The 18,735-nt window shown below is 43.1% G+C and overlaps 1 protein-coding gene across 1 annotated transcript in view; it reads left to right on the top strand.

Moving 5' to 3' along the window:
• Window positions 1-586: 586 nt before the first annotated feature.
• The window catches only part of LOC119653028, a 330,936-nt gene continuing 312,787 nt past the window's right edge, over window positions 587-18,735 (top strand). The window contains exon 1 of the mRNA XM_038057473.1: window positions 587-622. The gene's annotated coding sequence lies outside the window, so the exon portion shown is untranslated. The remainder of the gene's footprint in view (window positions 623-18,735) is intronic.

Genomic DNA, 18,735 nt, shown 5'->3' with positions numbered 1-18,735 from the left:
TTCGGCTTCCGCGATTGCTTAGGAAATCTCGATATGTTTCCAATATTTCCCCGGCGGTAACCTTCTTCAGTTAAAAAAAGTCAAGCGACGACGGCTTTACGGTTTCTTACCAGGGCAGAGGCAAATCGTCAGACGCTGCCCCACCTCTGCCCTGGGAGCAGCGTGACCGTAGCGGCTCGCAGATGTTGAATGTTCCCTTATATAATTATATAATTCTTCGGTTGTTGCATATATTTCTTGCCCTTTTTTTGGGGAGACTTTGGACCCTGTGATCCCTTCCCGTTGTGTAGCCGTTGTGTTTTTTTTTGTAAGAATCATCTGCTTCCTTGAAGTTCCATTCGACTTCACAGGCTCTTTGATTTTTGCTCATTTGGTTCTCTTGTGGTTATCTTCGTTTTTTGGAAGTTTTCTGTACAATTGATTTATTTGCCGGCTCTCACCACTTCAAAGGAGACAGAGCCTAGGGGCTGGCTCACAATTTAGGACTTTTCTCCATACTTGAATATATGTATATAACGTTCATAAAATTGTTTATACTCGACAATTAATAAAATATTTTCTCTCATTTCTTGCAGACTCGCACACACTCTGAATTTACCAGCAAATCCGTCTAATATTTAAGGTAAGTCAGTGATGAAAGAGTAGAGGTTGAGGATCTTGGCACACGACTAACTTTTAATATTCCTAAGCTCGAGTGGGCAAACGTGATGTGGTTGAATAAAAACTTCTCAAATTGCAAAGCTGTCAAAAATCCGGGAATATTTCAGATTCCTGACCATAAAAGATACTGTCCATGAATATAGGATTACCCAAACCCGCTACCCCATTATGACGTAATACGATGTCCGCTGAAAAATTCCGAAAAATATTACCATAAATTTCAATCAAGCAAAAATTAGACATTAAAATATTCTCAGAACGGAATATAACAGCCCAGCAAGCTCGACAGTTTTCCTACGAACTCCCCGCCCCTATTCCCAACCAACTGCTATCTCTTGAGCAATTCTCGAATGGTTCCACTTCAAAGGACGTGCTGATGCGTCGCACTCTTTAAAAAAAGAAAAACCAACCGAAATTAAATTTCACCCTACATTTAACGCTGAAGCCGCACTGCTATCAATTGAAAGGGGGAAGAACACACAATGGAATGTCTGGGGCTTAGAATGGGGATCCCGAGGATAAGAAAGAAAGTCAAATAAAAAATTCTTTCCTGTTCTTCGTTGTAGAGAATTATCTGACTTGCTTGCTTCTGAAAGAGGCTAAAGGCATTGCGAAATCACCACCCCCCCCCCCTCTCCGGCACTACGCACAGATAAATTGTCCTTCTAGTTTTCGAGGGGAGAAACGGGCCTTTTTCTCGATATATAATGGAACTGGTTCATTTTGTTCGTCGTCTTCCGGAAGGAACATCAATTTTGACTGCGACGAAGTAACAAAGACGTTTAGAGAGAGTAACTTAAAATCCTAGAAAGGAAAAAGACACTTAGCTCGGGAGTGGAAACGCCACAAAGGGATATCTATAAGCGAAGCCTCCGGAAAAGCACTTCCGCGTTCTTTTTGCGCTCTCGTAACTTCAGAAGGTGTTGACGCTGAAATGAGTCCTATCGGACTCTTCCGCACCTTACTTCCTCCAGCTGTCGTTTATACTTCGCATAGAAAAAGTATCTCTCTTTTCAATTTGAAAAGAATTTCAGTTAAGATTGTGGAAGTGTTTGCACTTTTCTTTAAACAGTTTTTGAAAGAAAAGTATTTAAAGCTACGGTTCGGAATTAGGATATTTTCAATTGCCCACCATTTTGAGTAATGCGTTGATTAAAATGTACGTAGGACGGTCCGATTGCAAAGGTGGTTGAACTTCGCAATCTCGCCCTCACTTTTCGGGTTCGAATCGAGGTAATGCTCGTAGATGCTGTGATTCTCTGGGAAGAATAAGATAGTATTTACAAAGCATGATTTTCTTCTTAAAAAAAAACAAACACGGCGTTGACGCTGTACTCAAAAGCAATCACCTGAAAATAGACCCTTTAATATGTGAGTTCGGGAAAGGGGGGAGGAGTTAATTAAGAAAAGGAGTATCATTTGAATGCAACTGAAATTAAACGCCCACGGTATTCCATAGAACCCACATTAGTGATAACCCTCCCCTGTTGACAACACACTTTCTGAATGAAAGCCGTTCTGCCTGAACTTTTGATCCCCTCAATTTGAACGAAACCATTTTCGTCGTCTAGAGCCTTTATCCCATTTGACAGTTGAGTTAGTTCACAACATTTTCTGTTAGTTTACCTACCTCCTTAAGTCATCCTTGCTTCAAGAATCGATGCTCATTTCTCGATAGAACGCAGGTCTGACGCTCCAGTTACATTCTGGTTGACGTGACAGTTTCCTCCGAACCTTGCATACTTGCTTCAAACCGTTTGTAATGAATTGACTCTATAGAAATTGGAAACAGACAACTTCATCATAATTGATATCATTGGTGTTGGTTGGTAGCCAGTACCTCAAGTGACCAAATTAAGCAAGGTTTTCCCCTTTTCGGACGGAAAGAAATCCGGGAATCAGTTGTTGCGCAGTCGGGATCCCACTATCGACTGTCAAGTGTGGCGAACATGGAGAAGGTTCTCCACCTGCACCAAATCGAGGAAGATTTAGTCCTCGAATAGCAAGACCCGATCGCAAGAGCTTTTAAGTGAGGCGGTTGCACGTGGATCTCTAGGGGACCATGTCGCAAACTCGCAAATTGCTCTTCCCACAGCTGTGAAGGCCTCAGCAGTTTATGGCATCAACATTAATTCGTTTATATCGATATTTCGGGAAAAATATCGAGAACTGAAGAAGGAAAAAAATTGTTCCCAAAGTAAAGATATACGTCATATAGAAGCCACTACTAGGGACGGAGACGTTAATTCGTTGTTAATTCACTTTTCGCAACGACCATAGCAATGCTCCCTTTTTGCTCAATTCAGTGACATTGTATACCTTTTACTAGAAAGGTGAGGTGCGCCACCTCGCCATAATAGTAAGGTGGGTGAAGTTTGAAAATGGTGGAAGCAGAGACTGACAGAAAAGCGGATTTGCAATCAAAATAGGTGAGTGAAATTTTCAGTTTAGCACAACTCTCTCAGAGTGCTTCAAATAAATGTAGGAAGTTCGGGGAGAATTGAAAAGAGAACATGACTTGGGAACCGGTTTCTGATAGGATCTTCAGTGTGGGATTCTGGTCCAGCATCTTAATTGTGCAGTGCTACATACTAACGGCAACATCCAATATAGTCGAAAAGGAATGGACAACGACTCGTAGTTCAGGAGAAGCTTTGAGAATGCCAAGATAGGCTCTGACAATACTTAGCGCGGGTATATGATGGAAGGCATTCTCTTGGTAGCCATACCAACAACGGCAAAAGGCTTCTGGATTTCTGCAACTTAGGCCACCTTACCATCGGTGAAACAGTATTTGAATAAAGAGTCTGCCACCAGATCGGTTTGGTTTGGACTAATCGGCAATGCACATTTAATCAAATCGACTATATCGCGATCTGCAGTAGATTTAAGAGTTCTCTTTTGAATGTAATCAAAATGCGTACAAATTATCTGTTCGCAGTGGGCAGATCGTCGGACCCCCAATACGGACCTTTCCCATGCACCGCCTATCGTCCAGCAGTTGGAAAACTTTCTTGCTGCGCAAACGATAATAATCAGTGAGGGGAAAGTGATGAGAATCAGGCCATCATGAATACTATCCTTAGCCTGGCCTCGTTCAAAAATGACGTCATAAGAATATGGAAACGTGGAGGTGGATTGGTGACCGTGCCAAAATGAATCCTCCTGCAACGTGAATTAGGGAAGCAGAAGCTGCTGCAAACAAGAGCAACTTCGCTGCGTATACCGCATCACGGAAGGGTTTGCAGAACAGGAACGATTAGTCTCTTACGATCTAACGTCGATTTTCCACCGGGAGTGGGAGAAGCGCAAAATAGTTAATGTTTTGAAAAGGAGCCCCGCCTTGAGTGGGACAATTGAAGGAATATATATATATATATACATATATGCTTCGGAGTCGGTCTCTGTGGTGCCTTGGTTAAAACCAACATTTCATATACCTAAGGAAGCGTTGTTTCTGCAGACCGCAGCATCAAGCTCGACGCATTAGTAGCGGTAGATCTACTTTCGTTGTTCGATTAAAAACCTGGACATTCAGCTGTCTCAACACCAACTTCAAATTGAGGTTGTTCTCCCAATGCTGCATTCCATGCGCATATAGGCTGGATATCCATGGACGTGCTGACTAGAAGAAGGAAATGGATAGGCCACAAATTGCGAAAGGGCAACTACTCCCTTAAAGGTTATGTCATGCAATTGGATCTTCTATATCGATATGGCTGACGAGGTGGCTTTAGAAACATAGGATGCAAGCTTTCTGGGAAGGGCTAAAAAAAGTTGAAGCACATTTCGTTAAACCGGCGCATAAGCATGCGGTATACCCAATTTAAGGGTCAATGGCAACCATAAAGCCACAAACTGGGTCTCTCGCTGAGAAGTATGTTACGCATTTGTCTTTGGCCTGCCAGTCTCCCCATTCATATTCACATTTCTTAGTGAAAACCTGCAGAAGAAAGTCCTCCATTGCATTTATAAACACGCTTCCATTTTGAGGTCTTTGCAGACAATAGTAGCGAACTTTGGCCTGCGTCCTCTCGAATATAAGCTTAGTCTGCCAAGGATATTCTCCAGCCCTATCAACTATCCTACTAGCACATATTCAGTTAAAACCCACCTCATAATTTCCTATCGGCCTTGGTTGTCACTTGCCTCTATCTATGAAGTTTGTTACTAACGCATTATTCCCAAATATTTCACGGGGATCGCCTATTATGGTGATCTTTCAACGATAATGGTCGTCAGCGATAGCACATCATGAGTGGCTATACAATATTTAAGGTTGGTTAATTTAACCTGGCGCCCTGTGAGTGGGGGGCTTAAGAATACACTCAAAGTCTTCCTTGCTTGTCGTAAGAGACGGCTAAAGGGAGTATACATTTGTGGGCTAGCAACCTGTAACTTTGAAACTTTACTGCTACCGAAACGTCAACAAAGCCTCGGATAGGGACTGACCTCACGGCTACCACCTTTGGCTATCGAAAACGGATTATCATTGGTTTCTGGAATGTGCACACGCTCCTCGATTACGATATCGAAGGTCCTCATAGTGCTCGTCTTTTCCAAATCGAGCGGGAATTCCAGCGACATAAACTAGACATTCGAAGCAAGATGGTTAGACTCTGAAGAATACTCCATTCCTTCCTGCACACTTATGTCAATGTGCTTCAGTAGTCTAGAAATCCAAGTGGTAGCAGACGCTGATCCGGTTTCGGGTTGGTTCTGACGGGTACCGCAAGGTGCACTCTCTTTACCTAGAAGTCGGCTTCTGATAGAAGATATCGGTCCAGGTTAAGGAGCATCACAATTGTACTATGTTACGCACCAATAGAGATGTAATGGAGAATTATGCTTTTTACGAGCTGCTAAACGCAGTTCAGGGGAGGTTTCTTAAAGGTGACATTGTGATTGTAATGGGTGATCTGAATGCCAAGGTTGTATCTGAATACACCTTGCTCGGGCATGTTATAGGAAAACAAGGTCTTGGTGACCGTAACGATAATGGAGGTATTCGTGGGTTACTGCAACTTCCACCGTCTTGTCATTGATGGGACATTGTTCGAGCACACAGCTTGTCATAAGATTGCTCAGGTTTCAACTGAACGACACCTTAGGAGAGATCAACCATTTTGCAGTTAATTTAGTAGTTGTCTTCTGGATGTACGTAACAAGAGAGACGCTGACATCAGCTTACTAGTTACGTCCGCCATTTCTCGCAAGGTTGGGGAGCTGCCACCTCCCAAATTCAACATCGATCGCTTGTGAAATACAGCTGCTGACCGGCTGGCAGATACACTGAATAACCTGCCTAAAAATACCGATGAGCATTGGGCCGCATCAAAAATGGTTTTTTTCGGGTGCTACGCAGGTCATCGGCTATGTTCCGAAAGAACGTCATAAAATCTGGTTGACTGTGTGATCGTGGAAGCGGATCGATGGACGGAAGGGGATGAAGTCTCAATTGACCGCTGTGAACGATAGCGGACGTGACACGCTCGAACTCCGATACCGTGTGAAACGTCGAGAAATTCAACTTAGTATGCTCTATGACATAAGGGAAGCTTTCATTTTGCTGATCAGGGAAGCGGAATATTCCATACAACACAATTATCGAAGTGTGCACCGCATCAGGAAAGAGCATGCATGTGATCAGAGCCCTTTTGATGGTCCTGTCAAGGACGTTACGATAACTTACAACTGACAAGGTGAAAGGAATACTTCACCACGGTTCTTAACCGTTTTACATCCAGTGAAGTTCCGAGTCTTGTATATAAAATTACTAGTAAACGTAACATGCGGGTGCGGACTGTTCTTCCAGACAGAAGAGAAATCATCTTGGCGATCAGTCGACCCAAACGAACCAAAGTTGTCGGGCTTGAAGATCTCCTCACAGTGCTGCTGCTGCAGTTTCTGCAGATCTGCTAACTCCATTCATATGGCAATCCTGGAAATCCGCGAGATTCCCCAAAGAATGGAAGAAGGAGCTGATCGGTTACGTTAAAGACATCAATTTTCTCTGTTTGCATATCTCAGAGGCTGCTGTTTGCATATCTTCCTACGGATAAACAGCGATCTGCCTTCGATGCCATCTGTAAAATCATTAATTTCAAATTGAGACTGTTCTGTTCTAATGTTTTCCCTTTGCTGATATATAAGAAAAACACACGGAGGGTGACCCTCGCTGTCACTTAGACGCTTCAAACTTTCATTAATATTGATCTACGACATATCATGCTACGGTGGCCTGATACCGTCCGAGTAAGGGACTTGATCGGCATACAAGAGAGCTGCCCGTGAAGCAGATGAGAAAGCGGAAGTAGCTATGGATAGGTCGAACATTAAGGAGGGGCGACAGTGGCATTGCTGGCTATGCCAAGCAGTGGAATCCATCCTCACAGAATTTCCGACTAGTGCTTACCCTCAAGTGTAAATGGCTCAGAACATTAAAGGGGAGGGCGGGGGTGCAAGCATTTCGGAGTTCAAGTGTTCTTTAAAGAGTAGCGAATAATGGCGCATAGGCGTCGTGGGCGCCCCATACCATGCTAAGGGGTAGTTATTTAGTTAGCTTATTTTGGTGGGAAGAGCCGCATTCAAACCTTTGCCAGGTCTATTGTAGTATCCTTGTAGATCGCATATTCATTAGTCTCTCGCCGACGGCATTCGCAGGCTTCCACGAATCTGAAAGAATTCTTCAGAGACAGAACATGCGAAAACTCCTCGTTGAAGAAAACATTACCAAGATATCTTCGTCTGAAGTCTGCGGAGGCCGGGCAGCTGCACATGAAGTGCAGGGTCGCCTCTTTCTCCTCCTCGCATAGGCTGCGGCCGAGACGACCACTCCGATTTCCGATTTAAGGAGCAGTGTCCCGTTAAAAGCCCTACTAGGTTTTCATGTCCTACTCCTTATGGGCTAACTAAAATGCTGCCGCTAAGGGGTAAATGGCAACCGTATATATCAGAAACATTTTTGTTGACTTAGTTCTACTTTTTCAAATCCTAAACCTTTGACTTTATATCAATAAACGATATGACAATTTTGTATGACAGAAAGGAGGTGGGAAGGGAAGTACTGATTCGGGACTTAATTGTCACTTGACCACATGATGGGTCTAGTCGTACAAATATCGAGGTCATCCTAGTGGAATGGGATGCCTTTTTCCAATCCAGTTTGCTTTTATAGGATTCTGGCCTCGAAACACTCTGAGCTCATTGAATGCATGCGCTGCGATCCATCGAAATGTCGCTTATAGTAAACTTAGCGCTTGCCTACTGAAAAATTACGCTACCGAAAGAGTCGGTTTCCAGAAGACAGCCCAGAAGTACGACGGATATCCGCTGTTATGGATACTAACCTTTCATTTATAGTAAGTTGGCATTTGAACGCTACGAGGTACGTTGGTTCCAATGGACGTGCTACAGTTCCCTTTTTCGATTCTTCTAGCCTAGATGTAAGTTCATAGGTAGGAACTTTGTATTGACTAAGTAAACTGAGGAATAATCGAAGCGATCAACTGGGTTGACCCTGTTTAACTAGCTACCTCAAAACTTAAAGGTTATTGGCAAAGCTGACACCTACGAGCAGTACCCCGCTGACCCGCGTTTGTCCTTTCTGTTAATCAGGTTCGGAAATATGGGGAATCGCTTTGAAATACGAAAAGAATATCGTACATCATTTTCCAAAAGAACGTGGTGCTAAACGGGGAACTTAAAAAAATACTGGATCAATGGTCATTTTGGTCATCTCCCAACTTCCATTGTCCTTGCTAATGATATCCAACATGGGGGCTTTTCCCCTAAATCCTTACTCAAGCCCACCTAGTAGACTGGACTTGTATATCCTTTCATAAGTAGCTAACCATAGAAGTCATTCTTGAAAGTTTGTTTGATATTGTGCTGAGGTTGAAGTGTGGACTCCACAAGGGAAGCCTCTCATACGTGGCTGGAGATGCGTCTTGCTTGAGTTTCATTTGTTTATTGTTGGAGGTTTTAGATCTTGCAGTTTTCCTTTGGATTTTAAGGTACGGCTTTGTCGGTTGAAAGTCGAAAGGTTGTCCCGCTCGAGCTTTTGGAAACCCTCCCGACTTTATTTAAATATCGATTCCTTTCGCAATTTTTGACGTGCAGCCACTGGTCTTTTCTCTCTTGTAGCGAGGAAGAAGCTGATTGACCATAGGTATTAGGTTGTAAATGAAGGTATGTAACATAAGTGTGTACTTAACATAGTTGTCCAGCTATTGCACACTTTCTCGTTTCAGCTGTCATATTTGGAAGTGGGAGAATTTGCTTTTTGTTCATCTTGATGTATTGAAGAAACGTTCTTCATTGTTGGGAGGAGGATGTTGGCTGGTGCCGAGTGTACGTTTAGAAGCAAAGGTACATGACATGACACTGTGCTTGGTTTTCCCAAAAAAGGGGTCCCTTGTCATCCTTCGAAAAATACGGACTAGTTCTGGATTTCGTCGCGGTTTTTTTTTTGTCCTCCTTTTATCATGAGTATGGATATGCGGATATGTGTACATTATTTGAATGGATAACAGAGGTTGCGGTTAAGTCCTGAATTCGGCCTTCCCTAATGGTGCATTATGTGGCTTTTTGCGTGTGCACATTAGATTTTTATTTAATTTTGCCATTCTCTTCAGGAAGAATTTACCCTAAGCTCTAACAATGGAGTAACTAACACCCAACAAATCCGCAATCTTCTCGCAGGAAGCCAGCCGAATGCACCTCAAAACACAAAGGGAACATGAAAGACGTCCAGGCTCATTCTACTGTCACATCTCATTTATCCTTTTTCTTTTTGCCGTCATCATATAAATGCTTTCGTTGCACCTAAACATCTCACGTCGCAATACCAAAAATATGGCACATACTAGACACACTACGGAACAGAAAAATGCTCCTTTTAACTCCGACACGTCTTTACCTCCCACAATGATTCCATCTGGACAAAACACAAGACACAAGTTTCGAGCTTATTTACACTTCGCTATTTATCACTTCCTTTCTTGACGATTAATGGAAAAATGAATAAGTCATGGGCGTATGTTTAGCGCCACCGGGAAGAGCTCGAAATGGAAACAGGACTTCTAATATCTTTCAGGTCTCAACACGGAAGCTGTGCAACCCCGAAAGGCAAGATAAGCACTCACCTTCCCGTCAGACGCTGGGAGCTCAAAAATACCTGAAATGGACTTTTGTTGACATCGCTTCAAAAGTTCCAACCAAGTGAGGAGCTATTTGAGAATATGGCACTGTATGAGGTTGGTTAGGTTAGTTACACAGACCATCTGAATGGAAGAAATGGAAGAAGACACAGAAGGACTTTGTACGGCTTAGAAACGGTACCCTCAGATGTGCGGTTGGTGCTTCTCATAATGCGAGGCAGTGGAGCCCAAACAGGGCAAAGCTGAAGCTGCTAGTAGTCATTATTCATGGGATTTCCCTTCCTGACGGCATGAATAATGTTCCTTTGCTTAGTAAGACGACATTTCACCATTTCACATAATAACGTATGAAACAAAGTACTTCTGTTGTGCGTATTAAGAGGAGAACGAGAGCTTATTCATAGATGCCTTCAGATGTTTCCCTTGTTGCCTGTCTTAAGGAAAATATGCTTTTATTTATCTGCATTCGGATTGAGCTTTGCAAACCATCCTTTCATACCCTTAACTGTGACGCTAGTTGAATACCTGGTCTTTTTTCGTTCTTTCTCCAGACGTGAGTTACGGTTAGAAGCGACTCTAGACTTCTCCTTTAGAACGTCCCTTTGAATATCTCATGGAAATAAGTTTATTTCTTGTACAGCCAACATTAAATAAGACTAGGATACTCCAAGGAATTTGGCCAGACGTCTTCAGTCAAAATTGTCAGAAGTGTAAAAAATCTGAAAAATCTATTAGTGTTCACCTCATCCTTGCTGTCTTATTCTATGTCCATCAAAGTTATGGAATTCAGAAGGCAACTCCCAATTCTCGTAATTTAATTGTTCGTTTCATTGGTATTGCATAGTCACGAATTCCTCCTGAGTATCCTGGTATTCTCACAATCCGTGCAGGCCAAATGAAGATATCATCTTCCACCTAAGAAGCTCCACTCGCTATTCGCAAATATTTACGGGAGTGACTATCAGCAATGGAGTTAAATCAAATTTTGAATTTACATTGACTTCCTTTTACCCCTCACAGGCCTATCTCCTACCTCCTTTGACGCTGATACACGTATCCTTTCACCGAATGACCTACATTCATCCATTCGTACAGATACATTTTCCCGCCAAGACAAACGACCTAGAAAAGAAATCTAATTTTCGCTCTCTCCTTTATAGTTGTCTGATAAATAGGAAGAACCTGACAGACTTTCCGACTGTCAGGACATTCTATCGTGTTACGCTGCTGGCATTCTATTTTCAATTTGTCACCCTTGGGTTCGTCTTCTAACGAACCACGGAGGGAGCTGAAGGAAATGACGGCGGTAATGATAGACGCTCGAGACATATATTCAAATACATATGAAAACGAATACATGTTTATGTTGGAGGCTATTATACTTTAGAGTTTTTTGTGTAAGGGGGATGAAGGCGCTGTTACTCTGTGTATTCTGCGTAGGCCTTTCATGCCAAATTGAGCTTATTTTTCCATTAGGCGTGCAGTAAATAAAATTAGGGAAGCTTTTGTTGTCATCGTTCTTGGGATTTTCGTAGCTCAACTCTTATTCATAGTCGATACTTCCTCAAAAGATTTACTTTGCCAGGCTCGTGGTAGTAGTCCTTCGGCACATGCTTCAAAAATGTTTTTGCATAAATTTTAAAAATTGGATAAGGAATTGTAGAAGTTTCTTATTGCTCTGGGACTAGACGTCTCTTCCACTTTGCTGGCTTTCCTTTACGTGTAATCAGGCTGTCGTGTATCCTGTTCTGAAGAAAAGAAAGCCTAAATTCGTTCGTTAGATGTTTCACGCCTCATGGGAAAATCAAGTTACTTTGAATAAACCCTCTTTCGCCGCAGCAAAGTTTAACTAGTGGCCTATTTGCCAACTCAATATAGGATGATATATTTCCAGGATTCAGGTGGTAGGAGTTACTTTACCCGTGGCTTAGTGATGTATGTATTAATGTGAAAGACATTTGCTCACAGAGATGGTTTGAAAATCTAAGCTGTCCAACCTTTCGATGATATGTGAGGCTCAGTGTATTACAATGCAATGCTTTATTCACCCAAAAGGACTGAAATAAACACAATAAAAATGTGAATTTTGTATTCATAATCTCTCAGTATACCACGCTCATCAGTTGTCGCAACTTAAATGGGAAACTCCACCAAATACACCAAATACCCTTGTGCAAGAAGCGGAGGCACACAATGTAAAGGCATCTTCTGAAAGATACAGAAGGACACTTCAAGAAGGGGGCAGGAACTATTGTAGTGGTAGATGGAAAAATGAGAATCCGAAAGCGGCACATGGGTCACATAAAGAATAAAAAGCAGCAGGATTCACCTCTTCGGGGAAAATGTCCATTGGGCCGACAACCAGGAGGTGACACAAATTACCACACCGAAGAGGATAGACCCAATGCCGTAATCAAAAGAAGAGAAAGAAAGGTTATTTGAAAAGCGCAGAGTAGTCTTATACAAAATTTGTGCTGAGAGCATCGTCCAGCTTAATATCTCTATGGACATTAAAAATGGTGTAATGGGGGTGGAAGAGTACCCAGACTTTTGTAAATTAACGTGAAATCAAGCTGTTAGTCATTGTTACATCCTTTCTGGTTTCCTTCCATGTTACATCCGCTCTCTTCCGCAAATCTGCGTTCGTATATAACCCAGTTCACCACTGAGCATTGCGAAAACCTTCACGGGAAACACACATTACGAAAGATATGTTTGCTTTCTAAAATTGTTTTGAAATCAAAGACTAAAATAGGGCATTAACGATAATTGATGTCGCCATAACTTGCTGTGATTTCCACTTGTTTTGGTGATTTCCAATTTTTTCCCCGTAATCCCATTCAATCCTTCCACCATTTCTTTCTGGCCCTGCAATCAGTTCTCGAGAATATTCCTGTCATCTACTCTGTTTTACTTCTCTTCCGTCTTCACTTCCTCGATCCCTGCAACATTTACGCCTCTACTAAGTGAAGACTAAGTGAGTTTCTTTTCATGCTAACCTATCCAGTTCCTTCCCTCCTATCTCTGATGTCCCTAAGCCTCAACCCTAAGTGCTCTACCATTCCCACTTCTAGTTATTGCCACCTTGGCCGGGAGTATCAGTGAGGCGGCGAGCTGCTTAAACCGAAGGAAGATTGGTATTCTTTCTAGGCGATATCCCGAATTACTGATACCAAGGGACATACATACATGACAACGAGGTTTCACTTCGATAAGTAGTTTGAAACATGTTGGAGTAACAAGGCAAACTGGGAGAGCGTGGCTGCGACATACGGCTTAAACCAGCAACTGATTACTTTGTACACTGACGGATCCCTCACAGTAGAGACAGCGGATGCCAGTGTCATTGGTCCAGGAAAATCTACTTCGAGCCAATGCACAGGTACACTAGTATATTCCAGGCGGAAATATACGCAATAGGCATATGTGCCTCCTTTAATCTCCAGAGGAACTACAGAGCGCAGATGGTTGCTTTTCCCACCGATAGCCAAGCAACGATCAAGGCACTTAGGTCCAACCAGGTGATTTCTACTGTTATGAAAATGCCTTTAGAGACTAAATACACTCGGCTCGTCCAACAAGGTCTAGATACTCTGGGTTCCAGACCATGCTGGGTTGGAAGGCAGCGAGGCAGCGGACGAACTAGTGAAGAAGGGAATAGGGACGCCTTTACACGCGCCAGAACCCTTCTGTGGAATCGGAAACGGTTTCATAGCTATGACAGTAAGAAATGAAGGGCAACGGTTGAAGGAACTATACTGGGTGGGCCTACCAGGGATGGAGCAGTTCAAGGTGTTTATTGGGGGATACGAACCTAAGCGCACAAAGAATTGCCTAAACCTCATAGTGAGAATTCTCACTGGTCACTGTCGCCTAAACTATCTCCTAAGGGATATCTACGGACACTGCCCACAAGTTCTGTGTGGAGTGTGATGAAACATCTGTACACGTTCGGGGACAGTATCCGGCACTTGTGCAAAGTAGGTCGAAGTGCCTGGGAGAACAGTTAATACCAGATGCAAAGTTGAAAGATCTGGAAGTAAGGAATATACTAATGTTTCTGATGGTTATAGGCTTGCTTGAGCATAGTATCTCTCTCTAGATTAATAGGTAGGCAACCTGCGTGGAACCGTTTCACACATTACTTTAGATAAGCTATTTGCCTCTTGAGTCAGTTTGCTAAGAGAGATACCACTCGGTAAGTGTGCGTTGGTGTTCTTCCCAGGAAACCACTTCTCTTAAATCTTCGTCCTTGCGGATGTAGATGGCTTTTCCTTTTCTAGTAAGAAAGGCAATGATGATGACCTCCGCAATCACCATTACACCCGGATCTAAGACAGTACGATAAGCAGACGCCACTCGCAAAACTTCCCATGTCTGCACTTGGGCGAAGTGCTCACGATACATCTCCTTGCCTACCCATGTTTACTTTGCGCAGATAACCTCAAATTATTTGCCTACTTCGTCTGCTGGACTGTGTTCCTTTCGAATTAAACCTACATACTCTAGTGCTCGGTGAATCAAGTGGCACATATATACTTTTCGCTTAAATCTTATCCCAACTCCATTTCCTACTCTCTTGATGGATAACCCGTACCACATTTGAGATCCTTTCATGATCTGAGAATATCCACTTCGTCACCATCATCAATCGGGCTTCTGAAACACTGAGTTTTATCAAATGTTCCTCTTCCAGTTCTCAGTTTGTCCCAACACAGCACTTCTTAATACTTTTCTACTCGGTCGTTAGAAACATCCTTGCATATTGTTCTGCAATTTCGTTTTCCGTTCAAAACTGTGGCTGGATCGTTCTTGAAGTTGTTTAGTGCAAATTCACCCGATCCCTTTTTATTAAAAGAACTCTCAATTTCCGTCACAACAATACTGAATCTTCCTTTGATATCCCTTTTTAAAGTTTGTAATTGCTATGTAGATAGCTCTGCCTCCTTGCGCAGAGCTGCGAGAGCAAAAGCTCAATCCCCATGCTCCCTTCAAATCATACAGCACTCTATAGCTTGGTTCCTTCGACTCAGTCTCTTTTCCTAGTTTCGTACTGTTCATCCCTCTAAGGATAATAAGTAACTAAAATTTATTTTTTCTCTATTATTTGTTAAATTGAATAGATCCTTTGTCAAACCGACAATAGCATTAAGTCTGGAGACGCTAAGGTAGACGTGGAAAATACTCGGTGAATTCGCACCATCGGTATGTTTGCTTAAATTGTGTCAAGGATCCTTGTTCTTCTTTTATACGAAATAATCAAGTAGACTTAACCAGCTCTAACCGATCTGGAGACGGAAGTCGCATCTGGTAGCTGAAGAGGACGGAAAAAATTTTCAGCTTTTCCGGGAAGCCAACAAAACAGCTTTTCAGTAGTGCGAAAATGAAATTCAGTTGGATTATCTGAAGGATATATGGAACACGTTCTGATAAGGTGCTTCATATTTTGCACCTATGGTAACCTAGCAAAATTATATAGAAGTTCCAAACTTAACGAACCCTTGGTTATCATGTCATAAACTAGGCACCTTGGGGACGAGGTGTGAAATACAAAAAGGAGACTCCTACTTAAAGAAAACTGCGGCACTAGGGCTCGCGTGGTTATGGGCCAATCAGTATCTGATGAAACACAAGTGCTAGCGGCAACCGTTAAGGAGGTTGCATTGTCCTTATCAGTACTACAGCGAAATTCGTCCGGTGGGTAGTTACTAGGAAGAGCGTGAGGCAAATTGATGTAGGTATATTTTCCGAAGTTCTGTTGGAAAAATCGTCATTATCTCGGTGAATATAAACACAGTAGTTTGGATGTGTCAGTGTCTAAAAAGAGACTCTTTTACGCAAAGTTGCCTATGCGTTGGTGGATAACTGAAATCGCTAGTTTAGAAAGCCCCCAATACGTCAAATAAATAAAAGCAAATAAATGTCCACCGGTTTAAAAGCGGGGGTTGGTGCCTTCAGTAGGGAAACCAGCTAATCATCGTGCTGTCCTGTAAACAAGCTTGGTTTATGGTCTATATAGGATTGGTATCTGTTGGTACCTCCAACGACTAGCTTTTCCGCATTTTACCCACCCAAAAGGCGATTGTGTTCCTGATCCCTCCCTCTGCTGAAGACGTTTTTGATGCCCAGAACTACACAGATACCAGGTGGGCTGAAACAAAAATTTTATTATTCAATATAGTTGCCTTCGAGGGCGATACAACGACTATAGCGATTATACAATGTTTCGATGCCATTTTTAAAGTACGATTTGTCCTTAGCCTCAAAATCGGCGTGAATTTCAGCGATTACCGCTTCATCAGCGCTAAATTTCCTTCCAGCGAGGCATCTCTTGAGATCCGAGAACAGGAAAAAGTCGCTGGGGACCAGACCTGGAGAATACGGTGAATGCGGAAGCCCAATTCATACCATGTTGCCATCGTTTTCATTAATTTGTGACACGGTGCATCTTGCAATCTCGATGAAATAGCATGTTCTTTTCCTTCAAAGAGGGCCGTTTTTGCGCGATTTCATCCCCAAACACTCCAATAACGCAATGTAATAGTTGCTGTTGATGGTTTTCCCTTCTCAAGATAATAATAATAATAATCGTTGGCGCAACAATCCATATTGGATTAGGCCCTTGAAGTCTGTTAGAGCCTTTTATTCAAAACCGTAAAGGTAGACTATAGTACATTGTAGGAATCAGTGTTCTCTGTCTGTCTGTCTTTTATTTTAATTTTTCTTTTTTTAATGAAGGTGAAAATCTTAAAAAGACACTGCCGCGCCAGGTGGCAGCAACGTTTGGATTTCTCAGCCGCTAAAACCACCCCCGCTTTCTCCTTCTTCCTTCCCTGCGGAACCGTCGTAAAGCATTACTTCGCGAAGTGGACTGCACTTTAAGCGACCAAACCTTCCGTTCTTCGTGTCCTTCTTGCGTGCTCCGCTTTTCAAGTTTTGATTGCGAAGTTCAGCGTACACCAGTTTCTCTCTCTTCAACATTTCCGCGACGATGTTCTGCGGTCTTAGATTAATTTTCAGGGAGTTTTCCAGACTCCCCCTCTCAGAGAAAAATCGTGGATATTGGAACATAACATGCTCCTCAGATGTGCAACCACATTCAGGCAAAAGGGAGAATCATATGGCCTGAATTGCTGGAGATACTTCTTGTAACTACCATGTCCTGGGAAGAATTGGGCCACATGGTTGTTCATTTCGTCGTGTCGTTGCTGGATCCACTCCTTAATACCGGGGATCAAAGTGTGAGTCCAGCCACCCCTCTGCGCATCATCCCACCGTTGTTACCATTTCTCTAACGACTCTTGCCTTGCCGCTTTTCGGTATTTTGCATCCTTTTCAGGAGAATTTATTTTCTTTTTCTCGTACAGGCAGCGTATCTCACTTGCCAGAATGTCTATTGAGATCGTACCCGCAATTACATTCGTTGCGCCACCTGATATTATTCTGAAGACGCTGCACATTCTGAGCGCCACTAAGCGGTAAGTCATATTTACCCTCCTCCGACTACTCTCACACGCGAACCACTCCTGCCACAAGTAATCTGCGACTATATCTTGGACCTTCAATGTTAGGCATCATCGGTGCTAATGATATGCAGGTATTTGCCGCTTTCTCGGAAGCATCATCCAGGTGTCTCTTGAAATTGATTTCAGTGTTAATCATCACCCCTAGGTATTTTATAACCGGTTTGAAGTGATGATGGGACCACCAACACGAATATTAACCGTATCCGTATCTGCGAAAAAGATTATCGTGGCCTTCTTTGATACGGGAAAGACAAGTACCCCACTGTACAAGGCATTCCACAGGATCCTTCATCCGTGTCGTACCAAAGTGTCCTCTCCGAAATGTACCTGTCGAGGGGATTAGTCAGAAAACTCGCAACACCCGTTTTAACCAACGTCACCACGGCACATCACTTTTTTAGACGACATCGTGTCTCGACCCAGCTTCAAAACAACGTCTACGGCGTCGATCGTTGAGTGGGCTTGTCGAAATCCAAATTGTCGTTCCCCTAGTCCATCTTTCATTGAATGATAGCAGTCTATTTTAGATGACCCTTTCGAGCATCTTTCCTACGGTGTCGATGAGGCAAATCGGGCGATATAACGATGGGTGTCCTGGGTGCTTATTCGTCTTCTGGAGCCAAACTAGTTTTTGCCTCTTCCACCGGTCAGAGAAAACTCTTTCCACCATGCATGTTTCAAGAACGCTGATAAACCGCGGTCGTCGGGTCGCGTCTGGTATTAACAGCGAGTTTAAGAGCTCTGTTGGCAACAGTATCCAGACCGGATGCTTTGTTATCACCAATTCTTCGGCAAATTTGCGCAAGTTCCTCCTCAGTTACCGCAGGTATGGTGTAGATGTCCAATGCGTGCTTATGTTGTTTGCGCTCTCCTTTATCCGGGGGGAAGAACGCCATTACGGTATCAAGCAGAAGATGCGAGCAGGTGAGTTGTGGTGTTTGCCTTCCCATCTTCTTCATAACCATCCTGTACACTGTCCCCCAGGGTCTTTGGTCTGCCTCTGATTGAAGCATTTTCGCTTGCTGGTCCGTATAGCCTGCTCAAGCCTACCTCGAATGTTCACATATACTTGCCGTTTCTCGTCGAATTCCGGTCTTCTTCTAGATCGTTGGCAGATCCTTCTAGCTCGAAAACATGCATCTCGTACTCCGCGATTTCTTCATTCAGTACCGTCACATGCTCTCATTATGCGTCCCCCCTTTACTTTTTCTGTAGCCGCAACACCGGGATTTTGACCTCCAAATAGCGTCTCGATGAATGCATCCTATTCAAACTTTTTCACGGACCAGCTCTGGTGTCCAGCTCTGCGGGAACACATATCGCCGCATGGCTCATATTCGATTTGGAGGAAAATTGCCTGGTGGTCGCTATGAGTATAATGCTCACTG

The sequence above is a fragment of the Hermetia illucens genome, chromosome 3 (assembly GCF_905115235.1).
Source record: "Hermetia illucens chromosome 3, iHerIll2.2.curated.20191125, whole genome shotgun sequence".
Taxonomy (NCBI): Eukaryota; Metazoa; Arthropoda; class Insecta; order Diptera; family Stratiomyidae; genus Hermetia; species Hermetia illucens.
This window is presented reverse-complemented; position numbering and strand designations above follow the sequence as displayed.